Consider the following 26,011-nt stretch of genomic DNA (forward strand, 5'->3'; position numbering starts at 1 on the left):
CAATGTGGAGGGCTGATGGTGGATCGGTCCCCAGTGGGCGTGGGTGTGGGCCGCAGTACTGAAGAAGGTAGGATGGAAGGATGATCCAACCTTGCATTGCTGTGAAGATAAATACATTCAAGACTGTGAGGTGCCAAGATACATAAGTGATGGGGGTCATGTATGGCCCTAGAAGCAAAGCAAACTTCAGTCTTACACAGAGCTGAGCACCCTGGCCTGAACCAGCAAAGCACTTACATGCCTGCTTAACTTTGTCCCCTTCACTTTTGTAGGACTACACATTAAACATGTGTCCAAGTGCTTTGCTGGCTCAGGCCAGAGTGCTCAGCACCTTGCAGGACTGTGGTAGCCCTAATATAGGTAGCAATTCGTACAGCACCAGACAGATATAACCAAATATTTACACAGCTAACTGGTCTTTGCACTACACCCATTGCTTTATGTAGCGTTCAGTTCTGAATGTTCTAGGGATGCCAAGCAGCAGAGGGGCAGAGTTAAGGTTGTACGCTCTACCTTAGATTTCTCCCTTCCCAGCACTAGATGTTGAGCTCTGCAACTAGAACATCATATTGGCATAGGGCTGGGTCCACCCCTCCCAATGTGAGCTGACAAGGAGGTGGCTAAAGAGGAGGATTCCCTCCCTCCCTCATTTATAGACAAATGCGCTGGGACTTTCCTAAACTGTGGTTTCCATTCTTCAAGGTTTGAGGCATTTATAGGTCCCAATGTGGCTACTGTAGTATCAAGTGGAACGCTAACTGCTGCTACTGTTACTAATCTGGGAGCTGTCTGTCACATTTCTCCTGTGCATTCTCTCTGTCTCTCCTCAAATATGTGACTCTTAACATTCTGCTGCAACAGACATGATATATATTAAGTTGAAATCCTTCCAAGGTACAAAGATACAAACCCCTGACCTATAAGGAAAGTGAAAAGTATATCTTGGAAATAAAGAGATGTGAACCCTTTAATTAAAAAATAAAAGTGTCTGTCTATGTAATTTGTATTGACCCCATCCTAACAATTACTGTGCAAATATTTTGAGAAGGTGTGGGCAAACAGTCAAGATTTGCATGAGATTGAAGCCATTTTAAGTACAGTATAAACCTAAGCATCAATTTTTATGGTTGTATATACTAGTCTGCAAGGATTTGTTCAGCATGAACTGAAAAGGAAATATGTAATCTTCAAGTTAATTTGAAAAAGACATTGTGGCAGGGGGTCGGGGGTGTAAAAATACCAGGCAGAAAGGATTTTTTTTCTTTTTTATCATCATTTGTGTTGGATGAAGCTGAAAGCTGCCAGATAGCTTCTTTTCGACAGCTTGGAGTTACTGTTGGGAACAGATCCATGTATGGAAGCAAAAGCAGAAAAGCACAGATAAGCTGAGATCCAGCTATGCAAACCATGTTTAGAGACACTTAAAGGACAAGCTCCTTTCTTTCTGGTAAATTTAGAGAAGCTATCATACGAGGTCCTTTTTCCATTCAGCCTTGCACACAGCTACTGAGACTTGACAGCGGTAAGTGAAAAGCATTGCAAGTGTTTTCTGTGAATATATAACTTAGACATTGGGTTTCCCTGATCCCCTAAGGAAAGCCATGCACCTGGGGCTATGGGGTGTCTGAAGAGAGATTTTGGTTGGGCTCTCTGAAGGAAAGGTACTGAGTTGAACAGGATTGCAGCTAGAGAAATGGAAACTTTGACTGACCAAAAGAGAAATGTTGCAAAATTAGCAATTTATCACTGATCATCTGCTATTTGAGCTTTATAAATTGACTGATGATAAACCTTCAGCATGATAGGGCCTTGAGAATGTGCTGTTATTTTTGAGGGTCTGCCTCTTTTTTGTATCTATGTATCAAATACTGTATATAAAATAGTGTGTGTTTTTTCCTGTGCTTCTGAATGTCCTACTTTCATTTTGAGAAATGCATCTCATTTAATGGTGTGGGTTGAGCTGAGTGGACATTAGGAAGAACAGATTTGTAAACGATATATTTCTTGGCACTTGAAGGCAATTTCTCAATGTTTCTCTGTAAATAGGAGGTTGATTACATCCTGTGAAAAGATTTTCATACGGTTTTAACTGTGAAAGTCAACCCCCCAAAAAACAGCTGGATCCATTATTGTGTCAACCCTTCTCTTGGAGTGAATAGTTCAGGAGCATAAAGCTCTGGTGGAAATAGTTTTCCTTCAAACCAATATCTATTTAACATTAAATTAAATTAGTAGAATAGCCTGTGCATTGCCAAAAAGCAGATATGTACCTTTGTCATAAATTAATGTGTTCTATAGAGAGAAAGCATTTGTTTAAACTGGATGTAAAAGGGTTTTGCATCCTTAGTCTAAAATCTTGTTTATTTTGCATCCTATGATTAAATCATGTTATTGTCACAAGGCTACAAAACAGGGTTTCTGGGTCAGTTTAGGTGTTATAATGAGATATTCAGCCTCCTGCTAAAAATAAGTAAAGAAGCGTTTTCATTTTTCAGGTGTCCAATAGATTGGAAAAATAAGTCATCTTAAGTAAAATTACATGGAAAAAACTGAAAATAATATCATGAACATTACTGGAAACAATATACTCCCAAGGCTGCACTGAGAGATAATGGAAAATATTGATCATTACACCCTGATGTCTTGAATATTTTTGTTCACAAACAGTTGTTGTTTTTCCTTTAATTTATTTAATCCTCCTCCTCCTCATCCTCACCTGTACTATATTTTTATATATATAATAATGGACACATTTGTTTGTGACTCCATAGTTAAGATTGTGTTCTGAAAAGGGCTTAATATGGGGCACAAATTCCTATTTTTTCCACTACATTTCACTGACCTTTCAATGTGAAATTTCACATAGTCTAGGTTTTCATTCCTTTTGAATATTCTGTGCTGTTTTTTGTTTGTTTCTTTTCACATGTTTAATAGGAAATGTTTGAAACTGGGTTGTGGATGAAATGTGACCGTGGCAGTCCAACACTTTTTTGTTCACTGATGTTTTTTAGAAAACATCTACAGAAGAGTTGGTGGAGAGATTAATCTTGAGGAGATTTAAAGCAATGGGTAATTTTTTTAAATAAATATATTTGGATTGAGGATCATTTGTAGCTATTATTCACCAAAAATGGATGTTTATTCTCCATTGTACACTTAAAACTATTTCAGTCAGTGCCTACACTTTTCTGCCAGATTTTATCCTTTAACAGAAGGTTTTACGTGCAGCTGCTGATGGATAAAATATTTTCCCTCAGTGGCTGCAGCTTTCATTGGTCCTCTAGGGATATGAATCTTCTATTGCTCCCTTTAGCAAACTGCCCCACTGCAACACAACAAAGCACTACACTAAAGATCCACAACTAAGCACTGGGAGGAAATGGTTTGGAAAGGAGTGTGCTTGGGAAAGGAGTACTACGTAGATGCTGTTTGATGGCATAATTTTTCATCCCCTTGTTCTGTGTCTAGTAGCAATCTTAACTGTTCCACAGTGAAGTTTTTATAACCATAGATAAAGACACAGAGATGAAACTGAAGATGCATCTGTGATCCTGCTAAATTATGAGACCAAAGGTCTCAAACATCTAGCTGGAAACCCAAACTCATGCCAGACTCCTCTTGCATTGGCTTTGAAAAGTGAAATTGAACCAGCAGAGATTTGCACAAAATAATTTGGGATCCTGAGAATTTTTTTTGAAATGGTGAGCAAAACTATTCTCTTCCATAGATTTCCAGGCCAGAAAGGATTGCTGTGAGCACCGAGTCCCACTACCCACATTGCACAGGCTACTGGTTCTTGCAGCAAGCCCATGACTTCTGTCTGAGCTAGATGGATAGTCACACCGTGTTTGCAGTTGAGTGTTGGGCTGCACCATTGTGTTGTAATGAACCTCATGCCCACAGGACACATTACACAGAAGGCGAACAAGCCTCTCTAAGCCTTTGTCAGTCCCTTATAAGCCTTGGGAAGGCTCGAAAGCTCCTAGGCAGAGAATGCAGTTACAATCCCCAGCTTAATTCTAAACTCACCATTGCTACAATGGGTTCAAATCCTGCTCCAGGGGAGCACAGCACAGAAATCAAGATAGGTGGGGAAAAAATGACAGCAGCTTTCCCCAGCTTCAGCCAGAGCTTAGCATGTTTTCACTTCACAGCCTGTCAGTGGGTCCATAGCAGGAGGTTGTGAAATAGCACACCAAGAGTTTCACAGACGCCAGTGACAGATGAGCTCTCGAGAGTGACTTGGGAAGGCTGCCTGTGCCAGTCAGTGCTAGTTAAGTGCACAATGAGGCAGTGCAGCCTCGTGGATAGAACACCAGACTGGAGTCAGGAGAAAGTGGTTCTGACACTGACCTGCTGAGTGACCTTGGGCAAATCACTTCCCCTTCTTGGTCTCTTTCCCCACCACTCTCCTGTCTGCCTATTGAGTTTGTCAGCTCTCTGGAGTGGGGACTGTCTCCTCCTAGTGTGTTTGCACAGCACTGGCAGAAAGCTGCTGAGAGCTCTGCTGGCAGCACTAGACCCTAACATAATAGAAACAGCAACAGAAAAGTCAGCTAATACCTAGTTGCCAGCATCTGACTCATGATTTTGGATGCTGCAGGGTTTGGCTGAGACTCCTTAAAGGGTAGCGGGATTCACTACTCACCGTTGGCGTGTGCCTTATGGCTCATCTGGAGATTAGGTGATTGCTGGTCGGACACCCCTTGCTGCAGTCGCCCAGCCTGTCGTCTCAGCCTCACCTTCCAAGGTCCTTGTCTTCTTTGTGGCTTGGCTCTCTATCAATGTCTCTCAGGACAAGCTGTCCCTCTGCCGGTCCAGGCAGCCCCCCAGCCTATGTCCAAAGCTGTGCCATTTCCCCAGCGGCTGGCAGAGGCACCCAGGCCTGCCCTCTTCTCTGGGTTTCAGCCCAGGACCCTGTGCTCCACAACTGGGTTCTACTTACTTCCAGATCTTGTTACTACCTGCCTGGGCTCCGTCCTAGACTCCTTTCATCTGCCCGCATGTCCGAGCTTCCTCCGCTCTGCAGGGCTCCTTCCCCTGTGGCTTCTTGCCAGAGCCGGGAACCTCCAGCACACCTCCCTCCTCTCAGGAAGTGACTGCGGCCTACTACCCCCTACTACCCACTTCTGTTCTCAGCTCCTCAGCCTTATAGAAGCCCCACCCATGCCTGCCCAGGTGAGCTTCACCCTTAATTGAACATTATTGAGCCCTGGCTCCCCTCCGGGTCCAGCCTGTGTGGTTAATTCGCCCATCTAGCACCTTAACCCCATCAGCGTTGGTGGGGGGGGTGGGCCCCCAATCACAGGGCCTGATTTTCACAGGCGGGGGCTCAGCACTCTGACACTCAGTCCCCGGTTTACAATGGCGCCATGGAGCCAGGCCCATGCTCAAAAGGGGCCCTGGCCTGCTCCGCTTGCACTGCGCCCTGAGACCCCACAGGCTCCCCCACCCACCCACCGCTTGATCCTCTTGGCCTGCCCACCTGCTGGCCAAGGGCTCCTCTCCACCCCCTGGCCAGACCCCAGGGCACCTGCTGCTCTGGGCAGTCTCTGCTTCCCACCACCTGTAGGGCCCTGCCTCTCTCCCTAGAGCTGAGCCGCCTGGGATGGTGCAGAAGCCTGGCCAGTCTCGGTCAGTCTGGGGGGAGGCCTTGGCTGGGCCCCTCCAGGCAAGCGGGCCCTGAGGGAGCTCAGCTGGGGCAGGCCCTGGCCTGGCTGATCGTGCCGCTCCTGAGGGGCCAGAGCGATTCCCGGCCCCAGGACCAGCCCTGGCTGTGCTGCCTCCTCAGCCCAGCAGACACAGTCACTTCCCAGGGCCAGTGAGTGCAGCTGGGAGGCAGGGCTTGGGGGAGTGGGTCTGTGGGGAGTCTGGGAAGGGGTGCTGGGCTGTGAGGGGTGGGGAAGATGTCTGTGTTGGGAAACTAGGGAGTGGGGGTTCTGTGGGGGGTGCTGGGCAGTTGTGGTGGGGTTGTGGGCAGTGGGACTGGGCAGAGGTGGTGTTGTGCAGGGTGCTGTGCATTTGTGGAGGAGGCCGGGGGGAGGCAGGCGGGACATAGCAGGTCCAGTGGGGCTTTTGCCATAAGGAATTGCGGGGGATGTTCGTGTTGGGCAGGAGGGCTGTGTGGAACGCCATGGGCCTGCCCCCCAAGGGGAAGGGGCACGCTGGCAGCACAGGCCTGGGCAGGCCACTGTATGTGTCTGGCAAATGCTGGTTTGTAAATGGTGCCCTTGCACTGGGCTGGGCAGAGCGGGACCAACCCTGCCATGCCCCATTGACTCTGGCTGGCCCCTCGTCCTGGGGACTGACCTCCCTGCACCATGCTCCATTGTCTCCATGGGGGCCCACAGGTATGTTTGGAGCCAAAGGTTAATCCAGCCCTGGTCCAGCCCCATGTAAGTAGAGCACCAAGTATCATTTGTCTCTTTTGAAAAGGTTGGTCTGCATAGCTGGAACGCCTCAGCTCGGCTATGTCTGGTGGGATTTTCCAACATGCCTATGTGAGTTAGGGGTGCTGTCAGTAGGACTTGTGCACCTAAATCACTGAGGCTTTTACGAAAATCTCAACTGTTTAAACTCGTGGGACGATGTGCTTACATTAGCCATACAGAGCTGGTTCCTTTGCTCATGCAAACTGCACAGTCTCCTGTGGAATGGGGGAGATACAGGATTCCTAGCTTCCAGTGGCAGATGGGACCATTGTGATCCTCTAGTCTGACCTCCTGCACAATGCAGGCCAGAGAACTAGCCTGAGCATGATGACATCATGGCAGCCTAGGTGACTGCATCCTTTAAACAAACACACCACAGCATGAAACCATTGCAAGAGAATTTGACAAACTGAGGCTGGTTTAAAGCTATCCCAATTCTTCCCCTTACCCTTCAGATGAATAAAATATTTATAGACTAAATCCTGGATAAAGAGTTTGAAAACATTCTCGTTTTCCTTTCAAAAGCCAGAGAATAGTTTGCACAGATTCACACACATCTCTATGGACAAATCCATTCCTCAGCTGAGATCTTTGTACATCCTTTGTCCAGGTTTTGGATTTTTTTCGGTTCTATATAGGTTCTTATATTGCCCCCATTGCTGCATTATCTAAGCACCTTCCAAACATGCCTTAAGTGCTATGACTAACACCCATCACGTGGTGCATTTTTTCTTTCCCCAGGGACAAGTGTGTGCAGTGGAAGGTTAGGGGATTTTATTTAATATCCATGCTGCTCTGTGTTTATGTTAGAGACAGAGGTAAAGAAATACTCCTGGCATGTGGAACAGAGTAGAATGACGTTAGTGATGGTGCTCAGTTCTTGGGGAAGTTGGTTCCACAGCCTCCAAGAAACTGCTGTCTCCTGCACAGATGAGCTAGGCAGCCCTTTTCAACTAACTACAGCGAGTTGTCGTAACTTTAGCTGAAGTGCAACAGTCCTAAAAGCTGGGGAGATGAGAGGAGGGAGTTGGAAGTTATTTAATTGAACACAGCCAGTTTTCCCAAAAGAATAACAAAGTAGGAGAGCTCAGATTTGCAATGTGTAACATCTATATGTAAATGAGGCACTTGGCATTCCAAAAGAGATGCAATGCATAGATGACAGTATGAGCTGTTTGCCGTCTGTTCTGTTTAGTGCCAAGTGTATTCCCAGTGTGTGCTAAGCATGTGTGGCTGTCATGGTGGCCTTTCTTTAAATAAAAGTAAAGTACCTGATGTTTATTTGATTTAGAGAAATTGTCCCATCCTCTATATTCCCGTTATAGTTTGGATCACATAGAAGAGAGCAGACTTGTCATGCTTTAGAGTATATATTTAAGTTTTTCCACATGAACTGAGTGTACTGTTGGGTGTGGTGGCACGTACCTGTAATCCCAGCTACTTGGGCAACTGAGGTTGGTGGATTGTTCAGGAGTTCTAGGCTGCAGTGCACTATGCTGATTGGGTGTCTGGTGCCAATGACAGCCTGGCCAGTGGGGTGGCTGAAGGACTGGCTAGAACAACACAAATGATCAGTGTGCTCTCTGTGAGGGCTGATCAGGGCCGGCTCCAGTCACCAGCCCAGCAGGCAGCTGCTTGGGGTGGCTAACGGTGAGGGGTGGCACGTCCGGGTCTTTGGCAGCAGTTTGGCAGTGGGTCCCTCACTCCCTCTCGGAGCAAAGGACCTGCCACTGAAGCGGCGGTGGTGGAGCTGCAGATCACGATCACGGCTTTTCTTTTTGCTGCTTGGGGCGGCAAAAACCCTGGAGCCGGCCCTGAGGCTGATGGACTGATTTATCAAGGTGAATGTGTACTGTGCTATAGTATAAATTACTACTGCAGAAGGCCAGACCTGCACCAATGGAGATTTAGGTGAGATATTAGGAAAACCTCTCTAACTCTCAGGGCAGTTATGCTCTGGAACAGGCTTCCAAGGGAGGCTGTGGAATCCCCATCACTGCAGGTGTTTAAGAACCGGTTGGACAAACCTCAGTCAGGGAGGGTCTAAGTTTACTTGGTCCTACGTCTGTGCAGAGGTCTGGACTTGATGACCTCTTGAAGGCCCTACAGTTCTCTGTTTCTCAGCTAGTATAAATCAACCTAGGTCACTAGTGAATTTTAAAATTTTGCGGAGGATCTGGCCCTGAATTCCTACCCTAATGCCCTGACGAATGATCTGACCTGTATGTGGAAACACCTCAATGCTGCATGTTGAACGAGTTAAAGAGCAAAGGTTTTTATAAAAGAATGCCAGGGAGCAATGTGTGATAGAGTAGTTGCAACAGCCTCACATGACTTGGCCCAGGGGCAGTTCCCTGGGCTGCCATTCAGGAGTCTAGATTTTGCCCAGCCACAATCCTGGACTTTAGAGTGCTCAGCCCTTCTAACTATGCTCTTTATCCAGCCCCCATCACTGTATAATCTGGGTGCCTCACAACCTGTAAAGCATTTATCCTCACAACACCCCTGGGAAGTTGGTTGGTGCTATTGCCCCATTATTCAGAGGGTGAACTGAACCGTAAAGAGAATAAGTGACCTGCCCAAGATCACATGGCCAGTCTGTGGCAGAGGACAGAATTGAACTCACATCTCCTAGTATTAGGCTAAGGTGCTGACCATTGGACCATCCTTTGTCCTTTGGGCTCAGGGCTAGTTTTGCATTGCTGAAGAGTGACCCTACTAGCTGAGTAACATCTGGGTCAGCAACCTCAGAAGGGAAGTGCGGCCCCAAAATTCTGTCCATCAATGCAGAGCCCTATGGTTGGGGTTGACGAAAGGGGGGTGGAATCCTTGTATCCCAAATTCAGCATTAACTGTCACTCACGCTTTTTTAAAAACTTCAGTTTTATTTTTAAAAAGTTGGTTCAGCCCCAAGAATATGAATCTCCAGGGCACTACCAGGTGTTAAAGTAGGTAATTTCAGGGCATGGATGTATTTGCGGGGAATCTGTAATCTTGCAGTATATTGCAGATATAGAAAGCATTCTCTGGATTCCATACTTCTAGGAGAGGACATCCTAGAGGGTGGCCAACCAATGGTTCTTCAACCTGTCCCTCATCCCTACAACCAGCGCCTAAGGTCTGCACTGTCCCACACCTGGCGGTTTCCCTGGGCTGCTTCCTGTGTTGCCTCTGTCAGCCTTCTTCTCCACCCTTCTCTGGGTATGCCCTTCCCACAGGGCCAAGAGAGTGACTCCTCCCTGCAGGCCCTTTCTGCCCTCAGCGACCTGGCACTATACCAGTACCATCTGTTCCTATCCAGGTGAGCATCATCCTTTAATCAATCGTCATTGCTCCCTGGCTCCTTCTCCAAGTGTGGCCTACACGGCTAATTGGCCCACCTAGCCACCCTCACCCATTCAGGGCTGGTGCAGCGTGAACACTTCGTCAGAAGGCACTTCAGTTTTGAGTTACACACATGTTACACAAAGAGAAGGTAATACCTCTGTCCTTGTATGGCACAGTACAGACTGCTCTGTGTGTCTTTCTTTAACCCAGAAAAGTTACAAACAGGAGGGAATTCTAAGAGGAGCAAAACAAATGATAAAGGGCCCAGAGAGGATGCTTGATATAGAAAGATTTTCAAAAAGTAAAATTTGTGTTGTGAGGCTTATGGGTGACTAATATTGTCTTTAAGGAGTAAATGGGGACAAACACCAAGAAGAGAGAGGAATCTCTTAGAGTGTAAATTCTTCATTATAAGTTTGTACAGTGGGGCCCTGGCCTCTAGGTAGAGTTGGGAGTGAAATTTAATAGTGAAAAGTGCAAGGTCATGCACTTAGGGATTAATAATAAGAATTTTAGATATACATTGGGGACACATCAGTTGGAAGCAACAGAGGAGGAGAAGGACCTTGGAGTATTGGTTGATCACAGGATGACTATGAGCCACCAATGTGATATGGCCGTTAAAAAAGCTAATGCAGTTTTAGGATGCATCAGGCGAGGTATTTCCAGCAAAGATAAGGAGGTGTTAGTACCGTTATATAAGGCACTGGTGAGACCTCATCTGGAATACTGTGTGCAGTTCTGGTCTCCCATGTTTAAGAAGGATGAATTCAAACTGGAACAGGTTCAGAGACGGGCTACTAGGATGATCCGAGGAATGGAAAACCTGCCTTATGAAAGGAGACTCAAAGAGCTTGGCTTGTTTAGCCTAGCCAAAAGAAGGCTGAGGAGGGATATGCTTGCTCTTTATAAATATATCAGAGGGATTAATATTAGGGAGTGAGAGGAATTATTTAAGCTTAGTACTAATGTAGACACAAGAACAAATGGGTATAAACTGGACACTAGGAAGTTTAGACTTGAAATTAGATGAAGGTCTCTAACCATTAGAGGAGTGAAGTTTTGGAACAGTCTTCCAAGGGGAGTAGTGGGGGCAAAAGACATATCTGGCTTTAAGACTAAGCTTGATAAGTTTATGGAAGGTATGGTATGATGGGATAGCTTAATTTTGGCAATTGACCTTTGATTATCAACATATAAGTATGCCCAGTGGTCTGTGATGGGATGTTGGATGGGATGGGATCTGAGTTACTGCAGAGAATTCTTTCCTGAGTGCTGGCTGGTGAGTCTTGCCCACATGCTCAGGGTTTAGCTGATCGCCATATTTGGGGTCGGGAAGGAATTTTCCTCCGGAGCAGATTGGCAGAGGCCCTGGAGGTTTTTCGCCTTCCTCTGCGGCGTGCAATTTGAAGACTTCAATAACTCTGACATAGGTTAATGGTTTGTTATAGAAGTGGATGGGTAGGGTTCTGTGGCCTGCTTTGTGCAGGAGGTCAGACTAGATGATCATATTGGTCCCTTCTGACCCTAAAGTCTATGAGTATAATTAGAAGCAGAGGGAGGAAATTTAGACTAGATGAAGAACATTTCCCTAAGAATGAGGCCATTTAAACTGGAATGGTCTCCCAGGGGAAGTGGTGGGACTTCCTTCACTTGGATTATTTTGAAGTCCTTGAGAATACGTTGCAGAGAACAATCTTACATTGGCAGGCAGACATCAAAGATGGTGCAATAGGTCCTCTCTCTCTCCAGTCACTATGGTGCTTTCAGATTGCTCACTCTGTTCAGGAGCCTTTGCATTTGCAGCTAATGCTTTTCTTGGAAATGGCAGAGATTTCTTCAGTGTGACATGCATCTGGTTGTCTGTGCTCCACAGAAATAAGGCTTTATCCCGGAATTAGTAAATCAGTCACCAATGACATCATCCTCCACCACTTCCTGCTCTTCTACAAAGTTGTCCTTATTTTCATTGGAACTTTTATTTGGCTTGTTTTCCTTTCTTCTCAGATAAGCAAAAGCAGGCACTTGGAAGGAGACATGAAAGTGGGGAAATAACAATGTTCTGTTGGGGCAGGAAAGGCGCCAGCTATATTGCTTCCAGTTTCTCATCCCTCCCCGCTGGGGAACCATCCCTTTGCAATCTTACCTGCATCTTGGCCCCAGGCCATGCATCCCAGCTAGCATCCTTCTCCTGGAATAGCACCAGATAGTGCTCCTGGCAGAGGCTGTCAGTCTGCTTCTCAGCAGCTAGAGGGGTGACTAGGGAAAGAAGAGAAGTTTTTCCTACCTCTCTGTTAGACGGAGCTGCCACATTAATAGTAACAGCACATCCAGCCTGAGCGCAGGAATCTGGGATCAGGAATGCAAAGCAAGACCCCATCGTGGCAGTGCCAAGTGTCAGGGCTGGCAGCCAGGCTGGTGATGCCCCAGAGGAAGAATTTATGGGCACCCCACCTACCCAAACAAGCTGGCAAAAAGATTGGCAATCATTAAATATGATACAAAATAATGAATTGCCCTGGGAGGGGCCCCACCTAAACTGCAGGCTAGTGTCAGCAAAACAGCCACGTTCCAAGACCTGAAGCTTTGTGTGTGTGTGTGTGAGTGTACGTGTGTGTGTGTGTGTCCATGTGACTGTGCACGTCAGTGTGTGTGCATGCATGTATGTGTATAGGTCTGCATGTGTGCGTCTCAGTATGTGTGTGTGTCTCTGTATGTGTCTGTCCACGTGTACATCTGTGTGTGTGTGAATACGTGTGTGTGCACGCGCATTCAAGTCTCTGTGTGTCAATGCACATGAGTGTTGGTGTACATTTGTGTGTGAATACATGTGTGTGTTCATGTCTCTGTGTGTTAATGCACGTGTGTCAGTGTATGTCTCTGTGTGTGCACGTCTGTGTTTGCTTTTTCTTACTTTGCTTTCCCATCATTCTCTTCTCTCCTGCTCTCTGTTTCCCACCAAGCTGCATTTCTCCTCTCTCTAATTTCTGTTTTCTCCTTGGTCCCCTTTCCTATTCTACCCCCTTCCCTTGGCTTTCTCTCCTTCCCCCTCCCATCTCAGCTTCCTCTCCACATCTCTCCCCCACCTCTCTCGCCCTGATGCCTACCCCCTCCCGCCACCCTGTGTCCCTTCCGGAATTGCTGGCTCCACAGTTATTCCCCTCTGAACCTCAGAGTCGTTCTCTTTTCTCTGTTTCCTCAGACTCCCACACTGGTCCCTCAGCTCCATGGGCCCTGGATTCTCTCCCCCATCGGCTGCCTCTTCCAGTCTGTTTTCTCCTCTATTCCCTACTGAGGTCTTTTCTTGCCACTCCGGTTCCCTCTTCCCCCCACCCACCGGTATTTCCTTCTGCACATTCCAGGTTTCCCCACTGAAGATTTTTTCCCCTTTACCCCAAATTGTGGACGACGGAGGCAGAAAACTCTAGAACATTCCTCTGAATCCCTCACCCTGTGTTACCAGGGTGATGGGAGGGCACTTAGGGAAGAGCATCAAAATCAACCGGGAGCTGGGGGGGGTGCTGATTTGTGAGGAAGGATTCAAAGGGTTAATAATGATTTTGGTGTCAACTCACTAAATGAGGAGTAAGGGGGTGTGCGGGCCATGCACAGGAGTCTGCTAATGCCTGTAGGGCATGAGCCCCCAGGAGGAATGGAGAGCTGTTGGGGGGGCATGGAGCTATAACTACTGACCAGAATAACTGGATGAAAGGAAGAAGAGAACAGATATCTTCTGGTGATCAGGAATTTCATGATTAAAGTTTGTAAACCCACCACCTTATTCTCCTTTAAACCCCCACCCCCAAAGCCCTCTTCTGCCTGACACCTACAGCTCAGTCCCATCTGGCGCTGGTAGGTAAATGGCCTAACCCTTTGACTGTGAGCTCTCGAGGGTAGGGGTCTCTGTTATTTGTCTGGATAGCACCCACCACAATAGGGCCTTGATCCCTGACAAGGGTTCCTAGATGCTACCATGATGCAAATAGCCTGTAGAGAAATCTCCCAAAGGAACTGAGTGGAAGCTCTAACGCTTGGGGCTTATAACAGGAGAGGGAACAAAGTGCTCACCTTGTGCAGGTTCTGCTTGAGCAGGGAGATGACACAGCTTCTCTAGAGGTCTTTCCACTCCCTATCTTGGTCTTTCTAGGGCCGAGGTCCATTATAGGAAACCTCCTCCCTGGCCCCTGGCAGTCAGAGGCTGACTTTGGATCTATAGCCTTACTTCTGTATCTATCAGTGGTGGCTACTTCTAAGCTTGCTGTTTGTGTCATGGTTTGGCAAGAATGACATTAGGAATTTCTGATGTTACCTCTTCGGCATAAAGAAAAACTAAAAGCGAAAACCTTGTACTTCCAAGCTCAAGTCAGCAATCAACAGCTGGATTTGCTGTTAGTATGATGAGAGTGCCAACACATACAAGTTAATAGTAATAGATGCAGACCACAGGATGTTGGTGATTCTTGGCATTATCCCGTGATTTGGCCAGACATTTTACACTGTTGAGAAATGCACACAATGGAATATTTCTAACAATAACACTGGATGTGAATGACAAGTGTTTGTTTTACTCTGGAACAGTAACTCATTCCATATGGTCCTTTAAAACATGTTAAATTTTTAGCCATTTGGGTCCAAGAATTATTTTTTCAGGGTGACCTCCTGGGCTGTATAAATCTACTGGGTTTAGCCTGCTTGCTGAACACTAGTTAATTGAAACAAGGTGGTGAAAGCGCCCCATCATCCCAGCACTATGCCTGATTCAGGAGTAGGAAAGGCACTCTGGATTGCCTCAGCTCTAAGGGCTTCCCTCTCCTACTGTTTCCCAGAATGAAGATGTTTACTTCGCTGTGCTCTCATCTATGACAGCCTTCAGAAGCAATCCATATGTGATATTAAGGTTCTGGCACAGGGGAGAATCTGTGACCTATTTGAAAAGCTAATGTAGTTTTAACTTCCAGCATTTATCTTCCTTGTGTACTTTCCCATGGTGCAGCAAAGTTAAATCACTGAGGAAACCTTATCATAAGCTCCCAGTCAATTTTCGTAGCAAGATCAACAGATGGCAGAGAAAGGAGTCGGATCTCCTTGGTATGTTAATGATTGGGTAAAAGACCTTAAACAGACAGTTATGCAGCTCTTAAAAGTATTAACAGAAAAGAAATGACACCATTGCCTTTCATTATTTTTCATACCTTTTCTCTAACACTAATAGTTTCATCAACATTTTTTTCTACAGTGAATGCATGAGATGTGAGAACTGTCACAAAGCCCATGGGAAGCAACTAACAATCACTGTTAAGTGGAGACAAGGAATCCAATTTATCTCAAGTTGTTCTCTTTTGCAGCTCTCTGAAAGGCTCAGCAGCCTGAACTACCAGGTTGGAGCACTGCACAGTATTCATATACCTTGCATTCATGTACTAATCTACATTCACACTGAGCTACAGTATCTTCTGGGTCACCCAGAAGATACTGTAGCTCAGTCCGAATGTAGCCTGGGTGTGAATGCCTGAGACAGTCACTGTGCTCAGAAATACTTTAGCCACCAGATTTTGAAAAATCCCCTTCCCATCCCCTGAAAACATCATATGATAAATAGGTGGAGCATTCAACCTTTGAGTTTGGCTGACATGGGCTGAAATGAATTTATAAGATCAGCAGTAATCAGTGTCCTCAGAAAGGAATGAAACACTTTAATTATAACTTCATGCTTCCCTGACCAACATCTGCTACACTGCACACTTAACCTGTGCACGTATGCCAACCCTGATGTAGCTGAGGTTGTGTATCACAGTGTGGGGGAGAGTAGTGTGTGTTGTATGGGTTGTTTCTCTGTCAGACAGAAAAGAAAGTTCCTTGTGGAAGTGCAGAGTCTGTCACTGGCAGTGGAAATATGCTGCGTGGGTATTAGGATATGGTAAAGAGATGTCCCATAACTTGCATTTCCATGCTTTTAAAAGTAGGGGACCTCACACTTAAACTTGATCCCTTTAAAATATAAGAGGTTTTAAAAAAAATCTGGAATCTATTATGGACGTGTAGTCTCTGCAAAGGTGTATTTACATGCTGCCGAATGCTGCAAAGATTCCATGCCCTCTGTCGGTAAGGTCTGAGAGCACAACTAAATATTGATTGATTTCAATTTCTAAAATTGTATGTGTACAGCAGAAATTTTATCTGGCAACAAGTTCTATCCATTAGCTACCAGCTGGAGCACAATCTTTCAGTTATGACAAATAATGGCTTAAATTTACCCTAAATTTTAATTTATAAACACAGAAAAACCTGTTGCACCAGATCTCTTCAAGATTCCTCTCTCTACCATTGGGTAAATACAAAATTTTTTTTTTTTTTTAAAGGTACTAGTTGACCAGAAAATGTCAGACTTGCCATGGAAAAATTTCAGACACAGCCCAATTTTGAACACTTCCTGTTAAATTTTTATGAAGTGGCATCAAACAAAAACCGTATAGAATATTCAGAGGGCATAAAAATCAGCACGGTTTCACACTAGAAGACCAGCTAGATGTAAAGAAAAACAGGACTTGAGGCCCCATTTTAAGCCCATTTCAGAACTCATCTTTAACAATGGACACATAACCAAGAACCTCCATCATAAAAACAGAGTTTTTTAAAACTTCTTACAATTCACTACAATTTTTAATAAAGAATCTTGTAGTAACATCAATAGACAGGATTTTACGCAGATGTGTAAAAGGGAAAAATATCAAAGCCTATCCAGTGCCATATGTCATTCCTATTGCATTGCACATATGGCGGATTAAGGATTGCGGTTGTTCAGGAAAACTAAATAGCATCCATAATTTTTGCTATTACTAAATACTAATTCATATACTACTGTCATTGCTCATTATCTTAAGCTGAATGTTTCTGAAAAGTGTGAGCAAAATCCATATACCTGTTTTTGAATTGTGATCGGGCAAAAAAAGGCTTTTTTTCCCTTTACATATTTTTTTTCCCACATTTATGTTCTATGGACAATACAAAAATGGCTGATCACTTAGGGAGTGATTTTCCATGACAAGAAAAATATCTGACCCTGTTGATAAGGACATACCTGATTTAAACCTTCCTAACTTAAAATAGCCTGGCTGGTTATCTTTAAACATGTGGGTTTGTAGATCTCAAAGAATGCAACAAAACAAGACAGGTCTAAGACTTTGACCTTAGTAATTATGATGTTTTGCCAGTACAAACAAAGTTCATCTTGATTCACCATTTCAATATTAGTCTCTGTAGTGAATTTTATTTGCCAAATGTTGCTTTTTTTTTTGCCTGTGTCTTATCTGCTAACTCAGACTTTTATTAATTCTTCCATGCTTGAATAAACTTAAGTCTTCAGATTGTTTGCCACATACTTATTTTGGCTCAGTCCTGTCTACAAGAGTAGTCCCTCTGGCACCAAATCAAGTTAAGCACATGCATTGTTTTGTAGGAGTGGCCAGGAGGAGTTGTAGCAGTGAATATATCCCTGATGGTTCACTTTTAGTTATTCCCGGTGTGTAATTGGTCACCTGAATCACATGGTGTTGTTTCTACTTCCTGACTGGGTGAGTGGGGAAATGGAAGATGTCAAGCTGGCCTGGCAAACATTTCTGGCACAAAACCACTGTCCCAGCACAAATTCCTATGAGCATTTGCAAGATGTTTGCTTTCCATCAGCATTCCAGTGAACTAAAAATGGAGCAATGGCAATTGACAGCAGCTGAGGATCTGCCCCAAACACTCCCAAAGGCTTGCTCATGAAGGATCCACAGGCTGAAGAATTATTCACTGATGAAATTTGCCAGGCATGTCAAACAACCCCAAAATGAGAGACCTGCGAAGTCCGTGTGAAGACTCCTAAACCTCCTGACAATCTGCAGTTAGGTTCCATCCCCTGCTTCAACTTGTAGCTAGACATCTTCTTCTTCCCCCATCAGCTTACTAACATGCTCACAACCTTACTAACATGCTTTCTTTTAATTGACCCTGCTAGTCACAACTGTGTCTATCGAGCTACAGTGCAGTGAGCATTGGACCAAGATCCTCGCCATCAAATATAATAACATGTAGTTCTCCTCAGCCATAGATCTCAAAGTGCTTTACAAATAAGGTCAGGATCATTATCACCATTTATAGCTGGGGAAACTGAGGCACGGAGCGGCACAAGCATGTTGCCCAAGTTCAACCAGCAGATCAGAGCCAGGACTAGAATGCAGGTCTCCTGAGTCCTAATCTGGTTTGCTATCCACTAGGCCGCGCTGCCTTGGTAGCTCTAGAACCAAAGCTTTCACTGTGCCTGCCGCAGTGCTGTCCACACAGGTTTGCAGTGCAGCAAGGTGGGAAGTGCCCTCGTTCATTTCAGCTTGACCCTCAACTCTGGAACCTACACATAGCAAGTGAAGTGTCTCAACCTCACTGCTGATCATTTTAGCAGAAAAATCCCAGCGTGCGTGGGAGTCAGAGCTGAGAGAGAGCTTGGTTAGGTGAATGGGATGTATGTAGCAGAGGTGGGTTGAGTGAAAGAGGCTTGTGGGGGAGGGATGTTCATGCCCCTGCTCCCATCAGACCTGCTCAGTCCCTTGCCCTATACAATCGTATGACTCCCCACATGCTAGCCCAATGGATCCACCAGTAAAACTCTGCTTCTCCCATGCCCTTCAACCCAGTGCCTCATCCCCCATGGCCCTGACCCCAGGCAGTGCTGCCCACCCTCATACTTTCTGTCAGTTTGAGATGGAAGGGAATATGGAAGGAGCCAGGCTGTGGTGGAGCACTGAGGCAGCAAAAACAGAGCCTGTGAATGCACTGCCCACTCCAACTCAGGCCCCCTGCTCAGCTCAGCTCCATGTCCCACCATTGTACCCTTAGAAACTCAGTGGTAGCCTAATCCCTGGCCTGACTCCCGCCAACATACAATAAGCAGGAAATTGCTCCCCCGCATGAGGAGCTGGAAACCTTCAGGAAAGAACAACGAGATCGTGTGGGGAACAGAAACTCATTGCAGAGATGCTGGAGCTTGCACAATCTGCAGTAGGAAACAACCACTGCATGCAGCACAAAGCACAGATGAGGTTTGATTAGCAAGGGAAATATAGCAGAGTATTGCCAGTTCCTACGACTTCATCACGAGTCTCAAAATCTTTGGTGTGCTCCTTAAAGCCCCAGCTCCTGGAGTCAGGGGAGTAGGTGAGGATCTCAACTTTCATTTGAAATATAAGTGACATTTCTGCCCCTCGTGGCTGTGGAGGAAAGCTCGGAAATGAGACCCCTAAAGGCTTAAAAGCCAGAGGGCGAATAAACAGAAACCATCTTTTTTTAAATATGACTTCTAAGGTAACCTAATGATTTTGAGACTAGACTCCCTCTTTTTGAATGCCTAGGGTGGGCTGTGCTGCTCCTCACACCCACTCAGTCAGGACCGGCGTTAGGGGTTTGAGCGCCCTAGGCGGACAGCAATTTTGCCGCCCCGCGCGCTGGTCCCACGGCTCCAGTGGGGCTGCCGCAGTGGTGCCTGCGGAGAGTCCGGTGCTCCGCGGCTCCGGTGGAGCTGCCGCGGTGGTGCCTGCGGGAGGTCCACCGGAGCCCCGCAAGGAGCCGACCATCCACAGGCATGACTGCAGCAGCTCAACCAGAGCCGCGGACCAACGGACCCTCCGCAGGCACCACTGCGGCAGCTCCACCGGAGCTGCCTGCCGCCCCTCCGGCAAAATGCCGCCCCCCGAATAATCCTGGCTACCTAGGCGATTGCCTAGGCTGCCTAAATGGTAGCGCCGGCCCTGCACTCAGTGCACACCTCTGTCCCCCACTAGTGGGGCTGGGTCATCGAGTGATGTGGCCACGGCTAACAGTGCTGGGCCTTTAGTTAAGGCAGTGTCAGCTCATGCTTATAAAGGCAGTTGTTGCAGGTTCCATAGCTATTCCTAGTGCCCCACCCAGGCTCATAAATCCAGGAACAAGGAGGACATCTTTTCACACTACTCCCACCAGCAGCTGCTTTCATGCTCAGACTGATGTCTCCAGCTAACTCACTATAGTCCGAATACAAATTTTTACATCACTTATGTAGCTCTTATACTGAGGCAGACAGTTTTGCCAGGCATTCTTGAGCCAACAGTGAGATGCACTAGATAATAGAAGATTTTAATAAATGATTTGGGAGAGTTCCATGAAACAAATGGCACATGACTATCTCAGCTGACTTTAAACCATTGAAAAATAAAACCCAGAGGTCCATAAAGAAATCACCTCCAAGCCAGAAGAGAGCCTGAAACTCAGGAAGGAGAATTCACAGGCATGTGAAGGAAAGCAGAAGTTGAAAGCTGACTTCAGTCTTGTACACAATGCAGTTTCATTTCTCAGAAAACATCTACCGTGTGTTCTTCATGCTCTGCTTCAGTCTGTTTTCTTTGTTTCTCTATTTTTAAATTATAATCATTCACAGAACCTCAGCAGCATTTATTGCCTTGTCACTGATTGACTGCTTTGCCTGCTATGCATGACTTATCTGTTTTATTGCACAGTACAGAGAAGAGAAATATTAGTGGTTCATAAATCTTCGAAATATCTCAGAAATTCCTGCAGAATTCTAGGCCTGCACAGCTAGTGAGAGCCAGCCCCTGCCCCAGGCAGTTTACAGTCTAAAGAGTCAAGACAGCAAAGGGTAGAAGAAATGGGCTGTTATTGTCCTGATTTTACAGCTAGGACATCGAGGCACCCGGCTTTCCTGAGTTTCCCTCTCATGCTAATGATCTGTCCACATGTTGCTCTTCTATGTCTGTCCCCTGCTTCTCCTGATGTGGAAGGCCTGTAGGACTGGGCTAAACAGCACATCCCTATCCATGGTGACAGGTTTCAGAGCGGTAGCCGTGTTAATCTGTATCTGCAAAACTCATGAGGAGTCCTTGTGGCACCTTAGAGACTAACACATTTATTTGGGCATAAGCTTTTGTGGGCTAAAACCCACTTCATCCCATGAAAGCTTATGGCCAAATAAATGTGTTAGTCTCTAAGGTGCCACAAGGACTCGTTGTTTTTATCCCTATCCATGTTTCTACTGCAGCAGTCCCCTGGGGCAGGGACCTGGCTGGGCCCCATGGGGGCAGGTGCTGAGCAAACCATTTCCCTGACACAGCTCTAACACAAAGAGACTTCAAAGAGCTCTCAGCTAAGGGAGACAAGCAAGGCCTGAAGAGTGTGGGAAGAGGTGACAGTCCAATATCTGGATTATTTATATCTGCACATAAACATTATCATGTCTTGAGGTCAGACTCGAGGTTCACAAGAGCCCTTCTGACCTTCAGATCTATGAATTAGCGTTAACTCTCCCCATCTGCCTCTGCCCCCAGGCATCATGAGGGGCCATTTCCGTCTAGGCCCCATGGAGCAATGTGAAGGGCCGGAGGAGAGTTGCCTGACAGAATGGCTCAGGGAGGGCGTCCCAGGCATAAGGGAACACACGGACATCTAGGTGAGATGCTGGCACATGATGGAAGCACCTAGGCAGAGAGGTGAAGCCAGAGCAGATGGTCAGGCGGGAAAGAGCTGTGAGGGACTTGCAAGGAGAAGATCAGAAGCTTGAACCTGATGCAGCATCATGGCTGCAGTGGAAGGAGGGGCTGGCGAGGGAGAGCAATGTGCAAGGGTGCTGGTCTGTTTTGCCTGGACCGGAGAGGGGCATGATGGTGTCAGAGAGGCAGAGAGGAGCTAATGGTGATCAGGATGAGAGAGGGTGGGACTTTGACCTTGACAGCGCTGGAATTCTGCCTGAAGAAGCACCTAGCTTTGGAGAGACATTTCCCATTAGGGGAGGCCATTTCCCATGCTGGTGGCCAAGTGGTTTGCTCTTGCAATCTGTGTTACAACATTCAGCCAATCTTCTTGGCTCAGGGAATATAAATAGGGAGCTTCCACGCAGTTGTCTGAGGTCAGTAACTTCTCATTTTTAAATCACTGTTAGTTCAAGGGGAGCAAACACACTGTCTGGAGAAGGCTAAATTACCTTTGTAATGAGGGGCCACAGGCCACAGCTGAACAGCGAGGGTCATGCACTCCTTTTGATTCCTCCTGGATCTCCTATTGATGTCATCAGGGGTTCTGCACAAGGAGCAAGTGTAGAATGTGGCCTCGGGTAGCAACTGAGCGGCAGGCACAGACAGCATCCATTAGTCTCTGGGGCAGCCTTGCCAGCTCTCACCACTTTGCCATTAGCCTCATGGTATCTGGTGTTTTAATTCAAGTCCAAGCTCCTGGAGTCAGGTGATTGTATCAGTTTCTCAGCTTTCTTTTTTTTTTTTTTAAACGTATGTTTCTAGGCCTCATGGTTGCAGAGAAAATCTGGCGAATGTGACCCCAAAAGCTCAAAACTCAGAATGCAAAGACACTGAACCCCAAGAATTGTGATGTTTTAAATCTCATTCTCTTTCAGCCAACTTCTCCATCCCTGTGACCCCAGCCAGGTCAGGTGGGAGTGAGGGACAGGAGGCAGCGAGTGGTGCAGGAGTGTAAGTTAAAATCAGCTCACTGATGGGGATTCATTGTAAGAGCTCTTCACCTCTTGTAGAAGTCAGGCCTCTGTGTGCACCAGGGCCCACCCCACCTTTCCAGACTGCACAAAGAGCCTCGGCGGTACTGCACCGAGCCTTCGCGTGGGACACCCACCCAGCGAACCAGCTGTGGCTCACCGGGAGCTGAAGAGCTCCTGAGGAGTGTGGGGGGATCAGCGGGGGTGGGGAAAGGAGCCCTGTCCTGTCCTGTCCTGTCCTGTCCCAACCTCCCCTGTGGAATTCACTTTTGGTCTTCCAACGCCCTCTGCAAGTGCTGGCCTCAGTCACCACTCTTCGCCCCCTGCCCCATGTTCCATCTTTGTTCTTTACAAATCCATGCTGGCTATTCCCTATCACCTTACCACCTTACCACCTTCCAAGTGTTTGCAGATGATTTCTTTAATTACCTGCTCCATTATCTTCCCTGGCACAGAAGTTAAACTAACTGGTTTGTAGTTTCCTGGGTTGTTTTTATTTCCCTTTTTATAGATGGGCACTATATTTGCCCCCTTCCAGTTATTGTCATGAAAGTGGGAGGGGAGACTGGGGAGGGGAGACTGGGGGGGGCAGAAGGAAGGAAACTGGTCCTTTTGCCCATCAACACATCTCTGAGAGTGTCCTCTCCTCTCTGCACCTGGTCCCCTATCTCTCTCATGGCTCCTAGTTTCCTCTCCCTTTGTCCCCACCCCATGTCACTGCTTTGTTTTGACCTACTTCGGTTGGAGATATTTCAAAAGTAAAAAGTGGTGAGTGAGGGATGGGGCCCTTCATCCTGAGCTGCACTTTGAGCACCAATGTAATGCAAAGATCAGAAATTATACCACCATTGCGATTTCCAATAATCATATTAAGGGTTCACATATTAGGATTTTCTATGATCCCTTTCCCCAGATGACATAAAAAGTCCCAGCTACAGTTAATGTGTGAATTCACCAGCAGGAGGCACTGGGGAAGCTGGACCATGAAAAGCTAATGTGCAGAGAAAGGCAGGCTGGGAGTCACTTTGTACATAGACATAGAATGTTCCAAGGAAAGTTCATTGGCTAGGGACTGTCGTAGGACAGTTCATGCCTTGGGGTTCTAGAAGACTTTTGCACCACATTCAGCACAAGAGCGGGAAAGTAGGTCAGTGACCATAACTGTAAGAGAACAGGAAGTTTAAGGGAGAACTCTGCTCCTGACATCTAATTAAACTCTGAGCTTGGTTGGTTACTGTTGTGCATACAAGGTTTTAGCATGCTTTGCAAAATGAGTATCAAGGATAATGTTTGTGTGTTGAGCTGTGACTTATTGGCTTCATTCATTCATTTGCTGTATTATTACAACAAGTAAATAAAAGGTGTTATTTTGCTGAGCTAGCTAGATAGATGGAGTATAAGGGGATAGATCAATAAATCGATAGATCAATAGATAGATCGACTGATATAGATAGATGATCATATCCCACAGATGTCAGGACAGGACCAACACCTTCTTTTGTATTTATATAGCATATTGCGCACGGTGGATGCTACCAAAACCAAATAATGATATCAAGTAATCACTCATTTAATTTCTTAAGGCTAGTAAAATAACGTATCTTTTGTGCAAGTTTAGTCATTCCTGTTAAATGTTATTTTGTTCACTTATTAATTGTTGTATTTTTATGATGGTGGCACCAAGAGGCCTTCAGGAGGGATTGCAGTCCCCCTTGTACTGGGCTCTTCACACACAGAGAATTTGAAATTGAGTGAAACAGCGACAGACGGTTGACACATGCAAGTATGCTGCCACTAAGCTGTTGAATTATTTGGAGTCTATTACTTAGTTTTGCAACTAAAGGATAACCTATAAGGTATTCTGTGAAATCAGTGCTACTATAATAATAATACCTGGATCTTCTATAGGATGTTTCATCTGTAGATCTGAGAGAACTTTACAAAAGGGGGCGGGAAGGTCACTATCATTATTACTGTTTTACAGATGTGGAAGCTGAGACATGGAGCATTTAAGTGACTTGCCCAAGTGCCCCAGCAGGTCTCAATCTTGCACAGACTTACACTTTAAGCATGTGATTATTCACTAAAATGCTCTTGTGAGAAAAGCTACAAGGGATTTAATTCCTAGTAATGGCCCCTAATCTGTCAGTGGTTCCATTCAGGCAGGCTTCTATGTCTTACAGATCCCCCTGAAGTCAATGAGACTCTGCACAGGGCCAGGGATCCACCTGCAGGGAACAACTTACAGCATGGGGCCTTGGTAATTATAGTGATATATTTTGGCAATATGGGTGGGGATGCTCCCCTGTGCTAAACCTCTGACAACTCCCGTTCTCTTTTTCAGGGCACATGACCTAGCTGGAGAGGTTTGGTGTTGCCCAGCAATACAAAAAGAGTAAATAAAACCTACTGAACCCCCCCCCCCCACCTCAATGTTCTCATTCAAGACCTGTGTAGCAAATGTACCGATCGTTTGTACAAAGTGTTGCCAAGAAGTACTGATGCCACCATGGGGCCATGATTGTGCAATTTAATAGTCTGGAGAAGCTGGTATAATGGTTATATTTGGTTATTTTTCTCATCACTCCTGAGGGTTAAGGATAGAGGCCATTCCCTGGCTTTTTAAAATGCAGATGTGCTAGGGCGTGTGTGTTATTAAATGTGATCCTTTTGAGCTCCCATGGAATTGGGTCCTGCCTGAAGGGTGGGACTTACTGATACAAAAGATGCAACTGGTCCTTGCTGGAGCTGACAGCTGCAGGAGGAAGCATTCACCTGTAGTCTGTCCCTTTTCAGATGCTGTGGAACGGGACAGAAACCATCAGCCAAAGTAAACAGCAACAAACTTCCTTGTGCCAGCTCACTGCTCTCTGGCAATGCTTGAGGGGTTCATGTTCACATGCTGGTTTGCAGGAGCATAGGACTGTGCGGTTGGGTGGCAGCTCACACAACTGGAGAGCCATGCTTGTCCCCTCCACACAACAAACAAACCATTGTGTTAGAACAGAGAGCAGAACATAAGAATGGCCACACTGGATCAGACCAACAGTCCATCTAGCCCAGTATCCTGTCTTCTGACAGTGGCCAATGCCAGTTGCTTCAGAGGGAATGAACAGAACAAGGCAGTTATCGAGTGATCCATCCCAGCTTCTGGAAATTGGAGGTTTAGGGACACCTAGAGCATGGGGTTGCATCCCTGCCCATTTTGGCTAATGGCCATTGGTTGAGCTAGCCTCCAAACCACTGGGGTAGAACAGATATGGCCAGACACAGCTCTCATAGTTCAGTATTAAAGGCTCAACTTAACTTTATATGCCAAATTAAAAAACATCACAAGAGGACAAAAAACAACAAATGGCTAAACAACAAAGTAAAAAAAGCAGTGAGAGGCAAAAAGGCATCCCTTCAAAAGTGGAAGTTAAATACTATTGAGGAAAATAGAAAGGAGCATAAACTCTGGCAAGTGAAGTGTAAAAATATAATTAGAAAGGCCAAAAAAGTATTCAAAGAACAGGTAGCCAAAGATTCAAAAAGTAATAGCAAAAAAATAAAAAATAAAAAAATAGCAGGAAGCCTGCTAAACAACTGGTGGGGCCACTGGACGACTGAGATGCTAAGGAAGCACTCAAGGAAACTAAATGAATTCTTTGCATCCGTCTTCACGGCTGACGATGTGAGGGAGTTTCCCAAACCTGAGCCATGCTTTTTAGGTGACAGATCTGAGGAA

At 46.0% G+C, this 26,011-nt stretch overlaps 1 protein-coding gene across 14 annotated transcripts in view; it reads left to right on the forward strand.

Moving 5' to 3' along the window:
* The first annotated feature begins 1,381 nt into the window (after positions 1–1,381).
* The window catches only part of SLC8A1 (solute carrier family 8 member A1), a 337,151-nt gene continuing 312,521 nt past the window's right edge, over positions 1,382–26,011 (forward strand). For all 14 annotated transcript variants that reach the window (XM_030558294.1, XM_030558298.1, XM_030558296.1 and 11 more), the window contains exon 1: positions 1,382–1,522. The gene's annotated coding sequence lies outside the window, so the exon portion shown is untranslated. The remainder of the gene's footprint in view (positions 1,523–26,011) is intronic.

The sequence above is a fragment of the Gopherus evgoodei genome, chromosome 3 (assembly GCF_007399415.2).
Source record: "Gopherus evgoodei ecotype Sinaloan lineage chromosome 3, rGopEvg1_v1.p, whole genome shotgun sequence".
NCBI lineage: Eukaryota > Metazoa > Chordata > Testudines > Testudinidae > Gopherus > Gopherus evgoodei.